Consider the following 22,518-nt stretch of genomic DNA (forward strand, 5'->3'; position numbering starts at 1 on the left):
TATTCAAATACTTTTCATAATCGAAAAAACTTCAATATAGTCAAAGAAATATTTTTTAAATTCATTATTTTTCAATATTTTGATTTCTTTTATGAAGGAAAATGATTGTGTTTTTATATTTCGGGGGGGCGGAGGGTCCGAACCCCCCGGAACCCACCCCTGGCTACGCCACTGAATATGTATATTATTGTTTTCCTTAAGGAAATTTTAAAGATTATATGTGTAGCTCGTCTATCTTTGCATTCAAAGACTGCTTACGTTGTTGTACAGAACTCAATACTCTTTAGCAGGTGAAAGCAGCTGAGGAGATACTTTCAGGATATGTTTTCCTTAGTTATAAATGCTAAGTCCCAAGGAAGGGTAGACGAAGGATTTTTCTACCCTTCCTTTGCCCTTAATGGTGGGTAGAGGAAGGGTAGATGGATGGTAAGGGAAGGAGTTCCAAGGAAGGGTACACCAAGGATTTTTCTCTCTTTCCCCTACCCTTAATGGTAGGTAGAGGAAGGGTAGACGGATGGTAAGGGAAGGAGTTCCAAGGAAGGGTACACGAAGGATTTTTCTACCCTTTCCTTACCCTTAATGGTGGGTAGAGGAAGGGTACACGGATGGTAAGGGAAGGAGTTCCAAGGAAGGGTACACGAAAGATTTTTCTACCATTTCCTTACCCTTAACGGTGGGTAGGGCGTGGGTTGTGCAAGGGTAACTACCCACCATGAAGGCTACTACCCTTCCTTTACCCACCATGGTGGAGTTTATTTTTATCAGGGGTTCTTTAATTCTATTCATCAACTACAATAAAAAAAGACTTTAATCCAGCACGTAAAGATGACTCTGGTATTTTAACTCTCTAAGTACTTTTTTCAATTCAACTCATTTTTAATCCGCGTTGAAACCATTGGTTCACAAATTCACTGCAGTACACCGCTTACTCTTATATCGAACAAATCCTCCACAGCCTCGCCGATGGTCATGCTGAAATCTTCATTTGAGACGAAAAGGTTTAGGTAATATTCACGAGTCTTCATGCAGAGCCTGCAGACACCAGTCTCTCCAACATTAAATGGTAAATATCCAGAGCCAGAGGTTTCCATGATTATCAACGTATCACGGATTCCACGGAGGGATGCTTGTTAAAATAAGCATTAGCGGATGGAGTAAACACTCACTCCACGGCGTGAAATTTTCCACACGCAAATTAGCACGAGGACGAGATCATTCATCTGAATAAAGGGCGAGACTGAACGTAAAATCATTTAATGCGACTTGTCAACATGAAAACACGTTGCTTTACCAATTGAGGAAGGAATACATAGCCGATTTTGCAAGGAAGCAGCTTCCAAATTGCCCTCCACCAGTTCAAGAAATAAAGATGTCCTCACTGTTCCGCAAGTTTTATTTTTTAATAAAAGCAAAAAGAAAAGAGGGGAATTTCAAACAATTTTAGTATGAATAAATATAAATTTAGTTTTGGAGTTAAAAATTATTTTAACATACCAAAAAATACTAACTGTATAAAATTTTGGTGCCATATTAGCGGCGTAATAATCGATAATGTTTAACCGGGCGACTAGTATAAATGCCAATAAAACGATGCAGAAATCCGAACTTCGAAATATCCAAGTTGAAAAATTCTGCTTTGCTAATTTTGTTAGTCAATATTTTATTCCCAACCGGCGCCACCGGTCGTCTTGTCTGGGCTGTCATTTGAATGGCAAAATTTGATTATTTCATGTTCCTTTTCCTCGATTTTGGTAATTTCTAACTCATACTTAATGTAACGGTAGTTGATGAAATGAGAATATTCTACACCATCGCACAATCCCTGTTTTTACCATTTCTTTCCGTGGAAACACGTTGTCTCTCGTAAGACCCGTGTTTCGTTGAGTATATTTGAAAAGTTTTTATCGAGATTCGTAAATATAACATGAGAATTTTCGTTTAAGGCGAAGAATCAATACGAAAGTGGATTAATTTGTTTTAAAAGTAAGTATTTTCCTTAGGAAAATGAAAAAAGACGACTTCGAAGTGATGAGGCAGGCAATTAAAATGATGGAGGAAGCTAGACAGGGAACTGTGTACACGGCGAATTTTGTCTTATTATATTTTAATGCTGTTTCAAAGAGTGACTATCAATGGAAAATAATCGATAATAGTGCTAGAGTACCGGTCAGGTAAAAAGTGTGTTTTGTATATGGATCTCACCATTTTATGGGCCTTGAATTTTTTTAAAATTTACGTGCTCAACGATGGAAAAAAGGGTTAAAACATTGTTTTGGGAGATTTCTTATCATTGGCATTTCTTGTTTCTTTCTGCCTTGGCTCAGTAAAATATGACAATTTTTCTCGTTATATTTGTTAATACTTAATTTGGTACAATGAATCCCTTTAGGGTTTTTAGAAGGGTAGTTTTCTTCATCAAAGAAAACGAAAGGTATTGGTTGCGATTCGTTATCCACCATTAGTGTGTTCATAATATACAAATTATTTGGTTTTATAAATCCCGGTTTAGACGAATGGCATTGGTCAATTTTAGCCTCATTTGAAAAAGGCTATATTGGCGCCCATGCGATGCCAGTCCATGTGACGTCACAGGGACCTAGTTTATATGCGAGTAGATAGGAGTTTTACATCGCCTGAGATTACCAATGCATGCATGAGGTACAGATCTCAGGAAAGCATCTGTATAATAATCACCCATTAAAATTACCTAAGTTTGGAAAGTTTCCCTCGTTTAATAGGGTATTAACAATGCTTATTTAAGCCAAGCGATACCCATGCTATCAGGGTACCATGCTACCTGCTAGCAACGTACATCGTAGCGGTGATCATAGCCTCGCACTCAAGTGACCTCATGCGGCGGAAGCCGGAACCAGAAATGCGTCACACGGGATTTCCCCAGCATTCATACTTTGCCGTCGCGTTTCCGTGCGCCTGAAATTTTTCACTTTTCATTTAATTGCGAAAAATAGAAATCGTCAATTAAAAATCTAAATGCGTACTCTAGGAGTAATAATCTTTCGATTTGGGCAATAAAAAAATAATAGGGAACCACCCTATTTCCGTGACATAACGTGACATTCACAGGCAGCGTTTGTCTCTCTTTAATCCCCATGAGCCGCGGAAGCTATAGTCAAGAAAAATTCGATTATGTTTACAAATTTTATCGTTTTTTTAATTCGGTAAATAATTATTCCTCTTTGTAACTTTCATTAAAAGTTGAATAAATAATATTTATGAAATTAAGTAAACTCGATTAAGTGTAAACATTTCTGTGATCTCTATAAGGGAGTTTTTATCTCCTCAAAAACCCACCATCGCTGAGCACATGTTCCCAAGTATATTTTTATTACCTTTTGGTTTTAATTCCATTGTATACGGCTGCTATTAAACATTTTTAACCAGAGCCATATTTTACGCCTATTTATTTATTTACTTAATTAATAATAATATTTTGAATTTAAAAAATCTATTACATATACAACAATCGTGGTTGCCTAATCATACTGATGCAATAGGTTGGTTTCCCATTATTTTTTTATTGCCCAAATCGAAAGATTATTACTCCTGCAGCACGCATTTCACGCTTTTAGATTTTTAAACGACGATATCTATTTTTCGCGATTAAATGAAAAGTGAAAAATTTCAAGCGCGCGAAAACGCGACGGCAAAGTATGAATGCTGGGAAAAGCCCGTGAGACGTCATTCTGGTTCCCGCTGCCGCAAGTGAGGTGACCTTGGGGCGAGAATTTGAGCGCTGATACGAAGCAGGATGCTAGCAGGTAGCAGAGTACCCAGCTACCATGTAGCGCTTGGCTTAAATAAGGATTACACAGGTCTGCGACATAAAAATTGTTTCAAATTTAATAAGTGATTTTTGTAGTGTTTTCAACGCTGATTTCGGGAAAAATAAAGAAAACATTCCATCACGCACAGTTATTTCACAAACTACATTTCTAGTTTTAGCCGTTTTTGATATTTTTATAAATATTTCAGCCCTCTAGTGAGTCTGAATTTCGGGTTTTAGGATTTCCATAAACTTTTATTTAGTCGTTTTCATACTAGATATACGTAAAATAAAGAGTTATTAAGAGAAACCAGCAGTATTTTCATATCAGCACTTGTCCTTGCCGTCCCCCTCCCCCATGCACTTGCTGGCTCACTTGCTGAAAAAGTAAATTTCGCCTACTTTGGTATAAAGTTAGGTGATTAAAATAACCCTTGGGCCCCACACAAATTTTGTGCAGTGTGTGTTGAAGAACAGAGGCAATGGCTTCATCGCAAAAAGCGGTCCTTGAGTTTTGGAATACCAATGGTTTGAAGGGAGCCCAAATATTATAGCGATGACTGCTTTTTGGTTTTTGCAATGTACGAAGTTTAAATTTGAGAAACTAAAAGGGTATTTCTTATCCTAACATTCAATCAGCCATTCGCCCTGTTCCTCATGGGCTTGAGGTATCAATACCCTCTCCTCTAGATTTTTTGGAAGATATGCATGATGGTCACGAGCTATTGGCTGAGCTAGGCTATAGTGAAGAAGACAGTAATTGCTACGATCCTAGCACAACCGATCCCATTCCATTCTCACAATTTGAACTGAACGATTTAGTTAGAGAACCGGACTTAACGCATTAACGGCCAAGGCTAATATTCGGTAGAAATATTTGAATTTATCATCATATTTAGTCTTAATAGATACTAGAAAAGAAATTTTGAAAAATTTGAGGCTCTAAAAAATTTATTTATACCAAAAAAATAATGGTGCGTTTTCGCACCTTTGGCGGAATGTGGGTACTTCGGTTAATATACCGTGAAAAACTAAAATCTTATTCTTTTCCACCTTTTTTATTTATAAACACATAGAAATGAATAATTTAGTATTTAAAATCATTAAGTAAGCGTTCATACCATAAAAAATCCCTTTTATTAATGAAAATTATTTGAATATAAGGGCACATTAAATTTTACCCAAAAATATACACTGTGCCTATTACATTACCTACACCTTTCCTTGTTAGCTTTTTTTCGATAATATGACCTGCATTATCTTTTTTAGTGTCTGCTAGTAAAGAATTACGAGAAGGTTTGTCTTTTTTCGGATTTGATGGTCCTTCTGCATGTATTTCTTAGTGATTGCCATAACTGAATCGGTCACCTTTGATTGACGTTAGCGCGTCATATGATCTTTGAAATATCAATTGATGACATTTTGTGCCCTCCTATAGATTTTCAATGAATTAGCTAACACACTTTCCAGTAAATTGGTAAACAATATCCACCACCTTTTTTTCCCTCTGATTTTGATTCTATAATTCGAGTTTGCATAATCGTGATGTATAATCCACCTATGGGATTATTGGAATGACAGAAGCTGGGGAATAGTTATGCCTTTTCTTTCAAATGGTAAATTGGCTATTTGTTGCTGGCCACAATTGTAACAGAGGTTTCATTCCATTTGACCGCGAACAATTCAGATTCCTCGTCAAAAGCATAATCAATTTTCAGAGGTTTTTTCCAAAAGCTTTAGGGTCTTCAAGCGGGCACTTTCCAGTTCTATTTTCCCGAGTGGTTCACGTTACAAAGGATCGCCTTTCCTTCAGTGTTTGGAACAAGAAACATGTATAAGAGAAGTTGTGAAAAAATAACCGATGCTGAGTAATTTCGGGAATTATTTTCAAGAGATGGGAAACAAAGATAGCTCCTAATCCTACCTTCACTCCATTAGTTTGATTGATTTAGCCCCTGCATACGAAGACAAATTGGATGAGGTAACCATCTGAAGAGCAAAGGTACCATAATTTGAACCCTAATCAAACCGGTTTATTTTGTATCAACATTTTTGCTGAGTGGCGTCCAAATCACGGAACCATTTGCTCATCCATAGAAAGGTTATGAGGACAAATTCCAAACTGCAAAAAATTAGCATTCAGCATATTAAATATTGGTCTCAGCTTTGCACATTTGTCCGTTTTGTCGAGAGAAAAGGTGGATATTTTCCTTTATCTCTTTCTACTCATAGTTTGACGAACTAATTCAACCCATTTATCTTTATAATATCTTTAGACAAGCACAAGTCCTGCTGCAGGAGCACATGATACCTAGAGAGAATCAAAATCTCAAGACACTTCTCAAGTCTACAATACTAATTGTAACTGATGCGTACTGCTATAAGTAACATATATTACTTTTTTTGAAAAATATACCATTCCCTCCCAAACCTCGTCATCAAGAAACCGGAGGAAAATGTCAGATGGAGACATACCTCCAAATTCACGTCTTATTTTTTCGTCATATTCCTTCTCTTTTGATATTGGACGACACAAAAACTTAGCATCAATATCCTTTTTCCATTTTGGAAAATTAGTGCGTTTTATCAGACGACTGGGTATCTTTTTTGGTACTCTGATGGCTTTCCTTCTTCTTCTTGCGCACTCAGTCGGTGCTCCACTATGCCATCGCCTCGATGCGTTTGCAATGTTACCGCGATGTCATTGTTAATCGGCTTCGCAGTTCAAATGTTATCATCGACGTCTTCATCAGTCAAGTTCTTAACGTCTGGCGGTATTAAGACAACATCCGTGGCGTCATCCACAGAATCCAGGGTTTCCTCTAAAGTGGTCAAGATATCTTGGGTGGACATACACCTTCTTTTATTATCCACCTACAGTAGTCTTGGCAAATTTGATGAAATGAAAAAGATAATTTTTTTCACTCCTACGTTGCCTGAAACGTTGATATTGAAGATGTAGGATCACCCAGTTACAACCGTCATACCTAACAAATGCGAATAAACCAATGAGACTAACTTCTTGAAGCTTTCTTCTAGCGCTAGAAGGCAAGATCCATTGAACTATACATAGCAGTGATCCGTTTCTGAATGACCAGCGCTGTTTGAGAAACAGTACATTACACACAGTTGAAAACCGATAGGTCTCGTGGCGGGTAATCAAGTTGCTCATTAGCACACAATGGCTAAAAGAAGCCACATTTTAGAAGACGACAGCTGTGAGACCAATAAGATAAGAAAGTACATTTTATGGTATTTAATTAAAACCCAACAGGGATTAAATTGATTCACCGAATAATTACAGGGCGGCGTACAATATTAGTGACCAAGGTTTGCTACATTTGTCTCTCGGTACGGTGCCTCAGTCCTAATCCGCCATACCCCCAAACGCCAAAGGTGCGAAAACGCACCATTATATACAAGTGTCAAAATTGTACATCTCTAAATATATTATTTGGTTTAAAAAAATCTGAGTAATTAAGCATTATTAGTACACTTATAATACTAGTTATAGGATTCATAAATATTCTTAGTGCTTTCGTAAAAAAATATTAAGTTGATAGCCCTCGATGAGCATGAAATTTAGTAAACTTGAAAAATTATAACAAAAAAATCAAGTCAAAATTATTAAAGAAAATGGTTTTAAAAATACGTTTACCATCTAAAGGGTAATTTACCATGGAAAAACTATTAAATAACGGAGTAAATATTTTTTCACGAACTAATTAAAAAATGGTGCGTTTTCGCACCTTTGGCCGTAAATGGGTTAAGACACGTTTCAAAACAGAATATTGTCCTGATGAGTTGAGACTTTGTATTGATTCTTCGAAAAAAAGCCTTTAAGCAGTACTTCTACACAATGGCAATAAGTATGCTTCTATACCAGTTGGACACTTGGTTCACTTAAAAGAATGTTACGAAAACTTCGAACTGGTTTTAAGCAAACTCTGCTATTCAGACCACAAATGGTCACTATACGGTGATTTGAAAGTTATTTCAAAGCTGTTTGGTCAACAAAGTGGCTATATAAAGTTCCCTTGCTTTCTCTGTGAATGGGACAGTAGAGACAAAAAGCAACGCCAGACACAAAAAGCTTAGCCCTTCCTTGAGAAAAAGGTTACAGGTATGGGTTGAAAATATTGACAGGAAAACCTTGTGGATCCCAAAAAGGTGTTACTTGCACCACTTCATATTAAGTTGGGGCTGATGAAACAATTTGTTAAGGCATTGCCAAAAGAAGGGAAGTTCTTCTGATATCTTTGTGGACAGTTTCTTGGTTTATCAGGGGCAAAGGTAAAGGAATGAATATGTGTCGGACCAGACATTAGAAAACTTAAGACAGATCCCAACTTTGTGAACAAAGTGGAAACAAAAGAAAAGGCACTTCTTTTAAATTAGTTGCTACCGGTTCCCTAGGAAACAAAAGAGATCCAAGCTACAAGGCAATCGTCGCAGACATGCTCGACAACTTTAAGAAGCTGGGCTGTAACATGAGCATTAAAGTTCATTTGCTCCACTGACATCTTGGAAACTTCCCTGCAAACCTTGGTGATGTAAGTGAAGAGCAGGGCGAAAGATACCATCGAGACGTCAAAGAAATGAAAAGAGGATATGAAGGAAGATTCAAAGTCAACATGATAGCGGACTTCTGCAGGATGATAAAAAGAGATGATCCTCAACGTATCCAGAACCGGACAAGCAGTAAAAGAAGTTTCGACAGAGAGCAAAATGGTTATTATATGGACTTATGAGATTAAAAAGAAATGGAAGTGTACTGGAGGTGAAGTTTATAACATGATTTATAAATAAGGTAAAATTTTATAAGTTTGGAAAAAATGTGAAAAATTGCATATATTTTGTTATTATACCTGAACATACTCCCTAATGTGTGAGAAACCCTGACATGATAGACAAAAATGGATTAGATTTTTGAAATCAGCGCTGAAAATTACATAAAGAACAGTTATCAAATTTCAAACAACTTTCAAGAAATATTTTTTCGCAGGCCTGTGTTATTAATACCTTATCAAACGAAGGAAACTTTCCGACCTTAGGCAGTTTTAATAGGTGATTAGTAAGACCTTTCCCTGAGCTCTGTGCCTCATGCATGCATTTGTAATCTCAGACGATGTAAAACTCTTATCTACTCGAATAGAAACTAGGTCCCTGTGACGTTACGTGGAGTGGCATCGCAAGGGCGCCAATCTGGCCTTTTTCAAATGAGGTTAAAATTTACCATTGCCATTCGTTTAAACTGGGATTTCTAAAACCAAATTATTAATATATATTGAATGCACTAATGGTGGGTAACGAATCGCAATCAATACCTTTATTTCGTTTTCTTTGATGAAGGAAACTACCCTATTGTTAGACGGAGGATTGAGTAATTCAATTGGCCGTCCTTATGGCTCGAATCCATCAGCTACATAGTGAACTGAAATTGGCCTGCGTGCTAAATACTGAAGCTGATATGTGCTAATAACTGATTTAAGTGACTAATACTATTAAAAATATCCGTGTAGCAGAGGTCCGGATTGTGATCTCATCTGGGTCAGGTAAAATAAACCATAAATCAAGTCGAAACTATTAATTTTTTGCAAGTTTTACGATGGTAGACTAATTTCAGATCACCTGCATCATAGGACGATTTCCAAGATTTTGAGTAATAACCTTAGTTTCTTTCCCTTACCTCATTAATTCTGTCCATTACTTAATGTGTACTACAGACCTTAGTACTCACATTTAATGATAGCAAGGACAACTTCCTCGTTAACACTAAATCACACGTGCCATAATTCACACAAAAACAGTCACTATCTTATGCAAACTCATTCACACTTAATTATGGCGTTTCTTTCGTGCTAAAAAGCACTCATGACACTAAATTAAATACTCTCGTTCAGACTTAATTATATACCCTCAGACACACAAAAATATAACTCCTATGACTTAAATACCATATACCCTCAACCAAACTATACAACTTGTTCACATCACACTAAATTAAGTACACTCATTCAAACCAATAAATATATAACATCATCTTCCAAATTGCATTCACACTTTAATATACCTACACTATAATTCATAATAAAAACAGTATCATCGCACTAAATTTCGTGCTCGTATTCACGCTAAAAATATATATACTCTGATCTCCCTAACCTACGTACACTCTTTCACATTTAATGTAATCTCATTCACACTAATTAATAGAAAACACCACCCTAGATTACATACACTAAAATATAAAATATCATGTCAATCATTTAAATGCAGTGATTCACAATTAGCCATACATTCTAATTCATACATAGCAACACTATCATCCCTATAAATTACATACTCTGATTCGTACTAACAAATACAATGTCATGTTCCAAACTTTCGTACATTCACACTACATTAATTACATTCATAGCAAACCCTTAAGAAAAATCTACATTGGTTGAGGCTATAATGTGCAAAATAAAAATACGAACTTTTGAAATTTATTTCAAAGAGATACATAAAAAAATTTATTCGATAGAAAAAGTAAAATACAATGAAATTTACCATTTCTACAAATTAAACAATTAGAAAACGTTTCCGTAAATTATAAAATATAATATGTACTTTAGAATTCTTATTTCTCACTCAAACAAATAAAATAGGCAGATTTTGAAAGTTATACATAGAAGCACACATTATACATATATTTTATTGGAAATAACAAGACCTAAACATTAACAGAAAAATAAAATCATACTATTTTTCCGCCGAGCAGATTAAGAAAATGGATTTTTTTAAATTATTTTTTTCTCCCTTGTTATACATGCATAAATACAAATTTTTAAATTAGATATTGGCGCATCATTGAATTATATTGATAAAAACAAGGAAAACACTGACTATTGAATGATATCAAGTACATTGGTTTTTATCGGCGAGCATAATCAGTTAAAAGTAGACAATTTTTAATTATTTATTACTCAATTAAACCCATGATTTAAGTGGATGATTACTACAATAAATTATGGCTGTTTTATTAGGTTTAATTGAAGATAATATGATGTAAAATCAAACACAAAAATATACATGCAATGCTTCTGTAAGACTTACATGGTATAAATGAGTAGTTTTAAATTTTTTTCGCCGAAGCGAACGAAGTAAAGAAACTCTCAAAGTGAAATATTAGTAAATCATATTGTATTGGACTGGAATTTTTAAGGTTTACATTTAAAAAATGGTTGGACATTGAATTGAAGTACATCAAGAGACGGGCTAATTTAACAAGAGGAAAAAGAAATTATTAATCGAATGAAATTAAATTGACATTAAAAAAAAACTGAAACAGTTACAATTGTGAACAGTAGAAATGAATGCGTACACACTCCGATACAAAAGTCACCAACTGCATTAGCCAGCGGAAAGTCATGCGTATAGAAACTAGATAACCGGTTTTTACATTTTGAAACCATCAATGTAGTTTGCAAGCAATCAAAGAATTCGGCAAGTTCTGTGAAAGAAAAATTAGCAGGAAAAACTGCCGAGCAAAATTTCGAAAGTTTGTTTGATATCACCATGGTAACCTCGTTGAAACATGACTGTCCGCTGTTACACCCCCTCTCCACGTTGAGGACGCAGTTGGATTGGAGGGGGACATGCACTACTCTACCATCTACCTTCTACGCTACCCATGTTCTACGATAAAAAAAAAACAAGCTCTACTTCAGCCATAACAGAAAATGGCTTCCTCCAATGAAAACTAAATGGCACTTTCATTCACTCCAAATATATTAAACCTTCATTCACACATTACGTAACACAAGGTCATTCGCAATATAAACATCACACCATCATTCAGACACATATATCGATAATAAACGCTTAATTATAATGAACAATACCCTCTCATTCACACTCGATAACACAATCTCGCTCAAACTGAAATTACGAACTAATAATCTCACTCACATTAATATCTCATTCACACCAAATATCATACCATCATTCAGACTGCATAATTTACCCTTATTCATTCGAAAAAAAATATACCTCATTCACACGATATAGCATACAACATTCACATGATATAACATTCCACATTCACGCGAAAAACATACTTCATTCACACAAAAAACATAGCTCATTCCACGAATTAACATACATCATTCACTCGAAATAGCATGCCTAACGCACATCATATAATATTCCACATTCACATGAAATAACATACTCATTCAGACTAAATAATATACCCTCATTCACACGATATAGCAAACACCATTCACATCATATAACATTCCACATTTACGCGAAAAACATACCTCATTCACACATAATAAGATCCATCATTCACACGAAATAGTATACCTAACAGACATCATATAATATTCCACATTCACGCGAAAAACATACTTCATTCGCACAAAAAACCATAGCTCATTCACACGAAAAAACATACCTCATTCACACATAATAAGATCCGTCATTTACACGAAATAGCATATCTTATACACATCATATAATATTCCACATTCACACGAATTAACATGCCTCATTCACTATAAATAGCATACCTCATTCACACAATATAGCATATATCATTCACACGAAATAATGCACTTCACACAAAGTAACAACGCCATTACACAATTAATAACACACACTCTTTCACCATTAAGCACGTTCTCTATCGCACACTGACTCAATTACTCTCATATACACACATAAACTGAATACCATTCTCACACACAAACTAAATCCCATTCACTCATTAAAACACAAATTAAATCAAATTCATCAAAATATACAAAAGGCACATATACAATCGAAATAGACACAAATATGCGCAGCAAAATATAATCCATATCTTCAGACTTCTGATCGCCGCCATTCTTCATCTCTTGAATCTTCAAATGGGTCATATGTTCCTATCGTGTCTTCATCTCTTGACTCTTCAGTTCTTCAGTAATGAATCTACACAATTCGTTTCCTTCTTCATAATTGCTGAGTTCCTGAGTCAATTCCATTGGATGTAGAGGCATTCCACGTTTATTTCATTCCTAAATCTTCTTCTTCAATGTCCATCATTGCAAGCTGCCTCCCTTTCTCCCCCTGCTGATAAAACAGATTATCCTATGTACTCATCCATGAGAAAGAAAGGTCACCTCGTACGCCACAAAGGTTATTATTCTTGAAATAAACAAATGCTAAAGAATAAGAACATAATTGTAAATAAAAAAGGATTTGACCCACATGATTAAGTTCTAGAAATAACGGAAAAACTTAGTCCTGGTAGTTGTTGAATATTAGGTTCCTGCTTAAAGTTTATGTTATCTAAAAATATTAATTTTATCATTCTTGGAAACAAGCAAAACGGAGACAAGAGTAAAAGAATCAACGAAAATCATTTGAAAAAACTAACTTTCATCTGATGGGGCTTGCAGGATATCTTTAAGGAAGCGTAAAAAAAAACATCCTCAGGATAAAATGGATTGTACAATAGGGTGGGTCGAAAAAAGGTCTTTTTTCCTGATCAAATTTGCCCTATGCGGGAAAGTTGCAAAATGATGTAAGGATCTCGCACACAAAATTTTTTTCAAATCGGATAATATTAACCACTGCCGCCCGAGCTCTAAAGTTTAAAATTTTGCGAAAACTCAGGCTGATTTCTGAATCAAACGGCTATGAAGACGAATTTTATGAAAATATGGGATAATGGATAATATCAAAGAGTGGATACATGTTTATAAATTATGAAAATGAAATTTGAAGTATTTTTGACCAAATCTATGCTTGAAAAAATGTCTATGAATTAACAACAAAATTGGAGTATAGACCACCCGCACAACACAACTCATTTTTGCCTACATTTCTAAAATTCCATTTTGGGGGCTAAATTGCAGGTAAAATAATATTTATTTCGATTGAATTTCATTTCTTATCAAATAAGTCATCATATGGTAGTAAATAACCCCACAAAAAGTAATAATGAGGTAAATTATTTGAAATTAACATCAATCATAATGACGAATAACGTACCTGTGGAGCTATTTTCAACAAGAAATTCAGCCAAGGCTGAGAAAAAACATAACCTGAACACCAAGCATTTCACTAAGAAGCTCTCTGCTAGTTTCGTAAAGAAACTACCCAGAACTCACCACGAGGAAGAGGCTACCATCGAGTTTCACCCGTGTCCCCTCCAGCCAACCTTCCAAAGTATTACGGGAGGATGGACGCAATAGTTAGAATAGAGGGAAAGCGTACCGTGGAGTGGAGTGCGTGATATTTGTTGCACCCGAAAATTTCATCGGTAATGATTTGCCCACTTTTGAAGAGATGATGAAAATGTTTTTGTACTCTCGGTACATTGAAGAAGAAAGTTAAAATACCATTATTTCTCTGCCGGGAATCGCGGAGACAGTGACTTATGCCATTGAAGGCATTTGGCATAGATCCTCTATCCCAGTTGTTGGATATAGGCAAATTGTTTGACAAATTATTCAATATCATGGAAATAATCGCAATATTATTCGATCTGTCAACAAGAATGCTTTCATTGATCTGAAGCAAGACTTTCTTCGTCACGCACGTCAGCTTTTTGATATTGCGGCATGTAAATTGCTTTAGTGAGACTGATTCTGTTTGTGATATTTTTTCGAAAATGCCTAGTTTATAATGGGAATTCCCTAAGGACAGAGAAGTGGTAGGGAAATGATTATAGGCGCCATCGATGTGCAGGAGACTAAAAATAGGAAGACGAGGCTTTGCAGGTTGGAAGGAAAAAAGGAACACCCGAATATTCCACCCTATTTTTTGTCATAACACTTCTGTTCGGAAGACTCAGGTGATGAATTGACATTGAACGGAGAGTTATGTAATGCAAGTGAAGGAGAGGATTTCATGGAAAAAGGCTAGTGTAAGTAATTTGAAATTGCCAAGATTTGCATCATCCTGTGAATAATTCTGCATATCAAACCATTCCTCTGCAGCACTTGCATCTGCGCACCTAATAGATATCGGGTTGGTTACTAAAGGAGTCAATGTACTTTTTGTTGACAAGAACAAAGTTAGAAGGAAAAGAGAAAGATTGCGCACGTCTCTTCGGAGGATTGTGGGGACTGTTAAACTGCAAGCGCTTTACTTCGACGAGAGGAAAGACTCTGCTTTCGTTTATAGTCAATCAAAGTGAAAAACAATAGGTAAGGAGCATGTAACTCTCGTTCAAGAGCCCGGTTTACGCTACTTATGGCATGTCACCCCATGTGTCAGCAAAGCTATTGGCCTCTAAGATTCCATAACGAATTTTCTAGGGGAGGAAATGATCATTATCGATGGACTCCAAACAATTGTGTGCGATGGAACTGAGGTTAACACCGGAAGCCATGCCGGAGTAATCAGGAGAATAGAAATGGCCATAAGAAGACCTTTGCATTGGTTTGTTTGCCTGCTTCATTGCAATGAACTATCGTTCAGCACCGTCAAAAGAACTGATGACCCTGGCAAAATTTGTTATCGAAGTTTACGCTCCAATGCGGTTTTCAATAAAATTGAGACAATATTGAACAGAAGGCCCGAAGCATATTATGAACATGATTCTTCTTATGAAACATATAGATAGAGACATCAAATAATGCCGCTACTCTATAATTCAGGGAAATGAAATTTTGCTAACGCAGAGAATATTCTGCTAGCAATGTTAGCCGATGAACGCAGACAAATCCGTGCAATGGCGATCACAAATACATTTAAATCAAGAGAAACTCAGCAGGAGGAATTAAGGAAATTCGAATTTTCCAAAGCTAACCTTCGATGGAGTGAAGAGTTCTCGGGATCGCCACCGGGTCAGGAACTCCATACCTGCCGACGTTTCGATGACCGAGTCGGATATCGAAACGACGGCAGATATGGAGTTCCTGACCCGGTGGCGATCCCGAGAAATCTTCACTCAGCCCATTCGCCGGGAAAGCACAAAATCTTTCTAACCTTCGATGCTCAAAATTATATTGAATCGGTTGACTGGGAACCAATTGAGGTAAATCAACCACCAATAGTAGCTGGGATGACAAACAAAAACTTGGAAGACCTTGTTACGGAAAGATCTGTATTAGAAGTACCTTTTCCTTGCCATACACAAGCAGTTGAAAGGATGGTACAAATGATAATGTTAGCATCAAAATCCGTGTGCAGTATAGAACGCAAGCATGGATGGGCATTATTGTGCATAAGAGACGGAGAAATTCAGCCGAAATTCGAAAAAAATCATAAAATAATTTTGTCAGAGTAATTGATGTGCTTTCACAATCGTGTCCTTCGGAAGGTTGGCTGGGGGGACACGGGTGGAACTCGATGGTAGCCTCTTCCTCGTGGTGAGTTCTGGGTAGTTTCTTTACGAAACTAGCAGAGAGCTTCTTAGTGAAATGCTTGGTGTTCAGGTTATGTTTTTTCTCAGCCTTGGCTGAATTTCTTGTTGAAAATAGCTCCACAGGTACGTTATTCGTCATTATGATTGATGTTAATTTCAAATAATTTACCTCATTATTACTTTTTGTGGGGTTATTTACTACCATATGATGACTTATTTGATAAGAAATGAAATTCAATCGAAATAAATATTATTTTACCTGCAATTTAGCCCCCAAAATGGAATTTTAGAAATGTAGGCAAAAATGAGTTGTGTTGTGCGGGTGGTCTATACTCCAATTTTGTTGTTAATTCATAGACATTTTTTCAAGCATAGATTTGGTCAAAAATACTTCAAATTTCATTTTCATAATTTATAAACATGTATCCACTCTTTGATATTATCCATTATCCCATATTTTCATAAAATTCGTCTTCATAGCCGTTTGATTCAGAAATCAGCCTGAGTTTTCGCAAAATTTTAAACTTTAGAGCTCGGGCGGCAGTGGTTAATATTATCCGATTTGAAAAAAAATTTGTGTGCGAGATCCTTACATCATTTTGCAACTTTCCCGCATAAGGCAAATTTGATCAGGAAAAAAAACCTTTTTTCGACCCACCCTATTGTACAATGATAGAGGAAATTTCAGCTATAATATTCATAGATTCGCCAAGATTTCAGGGTTCATATAGCGAAGTAGAAAATAAAATTGACGCATTAAAGGATTAACTGACATTTTTAAAGCTTGAAAAAATAAATAATTTGCACTTTTCAAAGTACTAAACAACAAAACTTGGAACGTACCGATTTGAAAAATATAAGATTCACTGATACGCAGTGGTAAAATATGATAATCAATACATTCTCATGATAATATTACAAAAAAATCAAATTCCACCAAAAAGACGTACAAAACAAAAGAATGTGAACATCGCGATACTTCCAAATGCACCTGTAGTCACGTAGTTTGCGTAATAGTCAATTGAAGCAAATAAGATTTTGTGCACGAAAAATCATTTCTTGCTAAGAAAACGAGGCATAAATCGTCATCTTGGATGAAACGGATATGAAAAATATGACTTTAATGGAAATTAATATTAATTTTTATTGTCCAACTACTGTGTAATTATTAATTTTATTAGTAAAAAATTTTTGGATACCATTATCAATGCACGTAAACATTTAGAATTTGCCAAAATTAGATGGTGTGAAAGGCGTTGTTAAATATTTTCCTGTCCAATGTTTTGCGAAATAATATTAAATTTTATAAGTTATTTAGAGTTAAATCGTATCTTCTCCCGTCGTGTGATTTCAAAAATTGATAGAGACATCCCATTTTTGTCCATTTAATTATGCCCATTTATGGCACCATTAACCCTTTCGCTGCTGTTCAATCTCCGAAAACCTTCTCCACACATGCGGCGAAAATGTTAAAATGCGCTTCCTGGGCCCATGGAGCAGGTACTTCCAGGATGGGTGTGGTACACCCTCCGAAGGGTCACTAATCCGCGACCCTATCCTTAACGAACTCACCCTCGCAGGAACGTCTCATCGGCCCTACCAGCGGGGGCCCTACCTCCGGAAAAGTGACCGCTCTGACTGCAATTTGAAAATCAATCAATAAATCCGATCATCACAATATGATTGTTCTCATCGCTTTCCTGCCAATCAAGCAATCAAGTACGTCTTTGCACCGTATTTCTGCGATAAAAAATAACGTTTTTCTTAACTTTGCAACAAGATGTGGCTGCGGACCACCGGAAAACGGCCATTGTATCAAAGTTAATAAAATCGTTATTTTTCATTGCAGAAATACGGTTCAAAGACGTACTTGATTGCTTGATTGGCAGGAGTGCGATGAAAACAATCATTTTGTGATGATCGGATTGATTGATTGATTTTCAAATTTCAGTCAGTGCGGTCACTTTTCAGGAGGTAGGCTGCCTGCTCGTATGGTCGAGGAGAAGGTCCTGCGTGGGTGAGTTCGTCGAGGATAGGGTCCTGGATTAGTGGGTCCCTTCGAAGTGCTTCGACGAAAGTGCTGACCGCATGGCAGGGAGGAAGAAAAAGTACGTCCACCGCAGTCTGCCGTGCGGACGTACTAGGGACGTCCACAGCAGTGAAAGGGTTAAAGAATTTGATGCCAAATGAAGCTACAACGAAATTTCTTCTCAACCAAAACAAAAAATCTATCTATGAGCACCTTAAATTATCTATTCACATAACTGCTAGACTTTTCGGTAAGGTACTCCAAAGAACTCAATTCTCCAGATCAAATAACAATCACGTATACATATTTTGTCATTCAAATTTCACAAAGCTGGAAGTAATACTCGTACGACTGGACAACAATTGACAAATTTGATAAAACGGAGGAGGAACGGCTATAAAATCACATGCGACAATGGTTTTGTGAAAATTATTCTTTTTTATTTATGAAACATCGAAGGGAAAATTTAAATAAATCAGAAGAGCATGCAGCGAACTTGAACTATTTTTAAAGGCTGCCGATCATATATTTTTAAAAAAAGTATGGAAAAACACTGAGGAAAAATATAGAATTTTTAATTAAAATGTGTACTCTTCATCGTTCAATGCTAATTTTCATCAGAAATTGATTCAGCTGAGAGAGTTATTACCAAACTTATATTGGGCTTAATTTCGGATATCCACCCTGACTGAATGAAAAATACTGAAATTAACGGTAACCGTAAGGGATGCTATAGAAGATTTGGAGAGATCGGAATAATGATTTCATTTTTTTAAATATCAATACTTCATTAATTAATTCTCCTTTCCCTGCACTCTAAAAGAAACGACGAAAATTGAGGAAAAGGTTAGGTCTCCGAAGTAAAATCCCTTACTGCCTGCAGCATTTTAAGTCTCGTTCCAAAGGCAGCAGATCAATTGCAATATACCACAACGAACAAGTGCAACAAAAATAATATTACAGCATTTAATGAGAAGAGAAGTATCTTGTTTCACTTTTTTAAAGATGTTCACATAGCACACTTGAAATAATTAACGGACACGCAGAAAAAGGCGTATCAGAACGATTTCCTTACCTTTTGGTGTGATGTCAGTACAGTATTACATTCCGGATTAGCGCCATTTTCCCACCAGCTTACTCCATGATCCTCAGCGATGACTTGTATCTGAGGAGAGAGAGAAAAGGGAATTGAATTAATCTCGGTGCAAAATTGAAAATCGAAAAGGTGTGTGTTAAAGTGATTTAAAGTCATTTCCAATGAATAGTTATTTTGAATAGCCAATAGGATAAGTGTAATCTACGCATACTAAGGTATTCAAATATATATACAAAAATTTAAAAGTTATATTCAGAAAAATAAAAACTTTTGGAATTTTTTAGGAAAGAGTCGATTTCTTAAGTAAGGAATGGAAATAAATCACGAATATGGATAAATGATTGCACAGATTAATGCAGAGGTTGAGCATTCAAAAAAAGGCTCCAAAAAGTTTTTTAAAAACTGATCATGACGTATACGTGTGACCCGAGGAAAAAAGATCTTTGAACAAAAGGAATTCATTTAAATGCATTATTAATCTCATAAAATATAAGATGTCACATATCACAGACGCAGAAATAGCTAGGGATGATTAGGATATTCAAAATGGTGTAATATGCATTACGAATTAAAAAAAGATAAACTCAATTCGATACATTAAAATAAATTGAAATAGTAATAGCTTGTCAAAAACTCATGTTGAATAGACCTGTATACCATTTTGTAAGGTTAGCATCGATTTTTGGGGCAATCAATTTTAATTGGCACTCAACCGAGAGAATAGAGATAGATCGCATGTGAATTGATGAACAAATTGAGGATCTTAATAGTTCATGGGAGAAATTATAAATACTTCTCGTCCACAAAACATTATACCATTAATCTGACGATGTGATAAAAAAAACCAAAACAACATCAAACTGAGAAATAAAGAAATACATTTAAAATTTTATTCTTACTGATTTCCATGAGAAGAAATTCCTGGTTGATTTATCTTCAGATTATTTTTTCAGTTAACCGAAGTCCAAATATTCAGAAGTCTTCATATATTCGGCCAAGGGAATATCTTCAGCCTATGAAGAGAGCAGGTTAGTACACACAAGGATAATAAAAAAACTTCCCCCGAGGAATCACATACGCCCCACTACAACGCAAGGGGAGTCACCGTGACACAAGGAGGAAATTACCACTTTTCCATCCAAGTGACACAGTACCATCCCCGTACACTGCAATGGTTTCCAGCGCATGCTAAACCTTGGTTCGACACAAAAAACTAAAACAAACGCAAGTTAAAAATCCTAGCCTTACTCGACGATATGATTCATAGCCATATTGGCCCAAAAGCTAACCTAGTTTTGAAGCTGGGGTCCTCTTCACGTGATGTTCTGATGACCTAGACCCTGGGGAGAGAGGGAGAGAATACATACAAGGAAAATAAATTACCCTTCCACCAAGGAATCGCATACGACCCACTGCAATGCACGGGAAGTCACCGTGGCACAAGGAGGAAATTACCACTTTCCAATCAAATGACACAGTTTCATCCCCGTACACTGAAATGGTTTACAGCGCATGTAATACCTCGGTTCGACACAAAAAAAACTAAAATTAACGCAAGCTAAAAATCCTAGCCTTACTCGACGCTATGATTCATGGCCATAATGGCCCAAAAGCTAACCTAGTTTTGAAGCTGGGGTCCTCTTCACGTGAAGTTCTGATGACCTAGACCCTGGGGAGAGAGGGAGAGAATACATACAAGGAAAATAAATTACCCTTCCCCCAAGGAATCGCATACGCCCCACTGCAATGCACGGGAAGTCACCGTGACACAAGGAGGAAATTACCACTTTCCAATCAAATGACACAGTTTCATCCCCGTACACTGCAATGGTTTACAGCGCATGTAAAACCTCGGTTCGGCACAAAAAAAACTAAAATTAACGCAAGCTAATAATCCTAGCCTTACTCGACGCTATGATTCATGGCCATAATGGCCCAAAAGCTAACCTAGTTTTGAAGCTGGGGTCCTCTTCACGTGATGTTCTGATGACCTAGACCCTGGGGAGAGAGGGAGAGAATACATACAAGGAAAATAAATTACCCTTCCACCAAGGAATCGCATACGACCCACTGCAAAGCACGGGAAGTCACCGTGGCACAAGGAGGAAATTACCACTTTCCAATCAAATGACACAGTTTCATCCCCGTACACTGAAATGGTTTACAGCGCATGTAATACCTCGGTTCGACACAAAAAAAAACTAAAATTAACGCAAGCTAAAAATCCTAGCCTTACTCGACTCTATGATTCATGGCCATAATGGCCCAAAAGCTAACCTAGTTTTGAAGCTGGGGTCCTCTTGACGTGAAGTTCTGATGACCTAGACCCTGGGGAGAGAGGGAGAGAATACATACAAGGAAAATAAATTACCCTTCCCCCAAGGAATCGCATACGCCCCACTGCAATGCACGGGAAGTCCACGTGACACAAGGAGGAAATTACCACTTTCCAATCAAATGACACAGTTTCATCCCCGTACACTGCAATGGTTTACAGCGCATGTAAAACCTCGGTTCGGCACAAAAAAACTAAAATTAACGCAAGCTAATAATCCTAGCCTTACTCGACGCTATGATTCATGGCCATAATGGCCCAAGAGCTAACCTAGTTTTGAAGCTGGGGTCCTCTTCACGTGATGTTCTGATGACCTAGACCCTGGGGAGAGAGGGAGAGAATACATACAAGGAAAATAAATTACCCTTCCCCCAAGGAATCGCATACGCCCCACTGCAATGCACGGGAAGTCCACGTGACACAAGGAGGAAATTACCACTTTCCAATCAAATGACACAGTTTCATCCCCGTACACTGCAATGGTTTACAGCGCATGTAAAACCTCTGTTCGACACAAAAAAAAACTAAAATTAACGCAAGCTAATAATCCTAGCCTTACTCGACGCTATGATTCATGGCCATTATGGCCCAAAAGCTAACCTAGTTTTGAAGCTGGGGTCCTCTTCATTTGAAGTTCTGATGACCTAGACCCTGGGGAGAGAGGGAGAGAATACATACAAGGAAAATAAATTACCCTTCCCCCAAGGAATCGCATACGCCCCACTGCAATGCACGGGAAGTCACCGTGACACAAGGAGGAAATTACCACTTTCCAATCAAATGACACAGTTTCATCCCCGTACACTGCAATGGTTTACAGCGCATGTAAAACCTCGGTTCGACACAAAAAAAAAACTAAAATTAACGCAAGCTAATAATCCTAGCCTTACTCGACGCTATGATTCATGGCCATAATGGCCCAAAA

The sequence above is a fragment of the Ischnura elegans genome, chromosome X (assembly GCF_921293095.1).
Source record: "Ischnura elegans chromosome X, ioIscEleg1.1, whole genome shotgun sequence".
In the NCBI taxonomy this organism is placed as follows: Eukaryota; Metazoa; Arthropoda; class Insecta; order Odonata; family Coenagrionidae; genus Ischnura; species Ischnura elegans.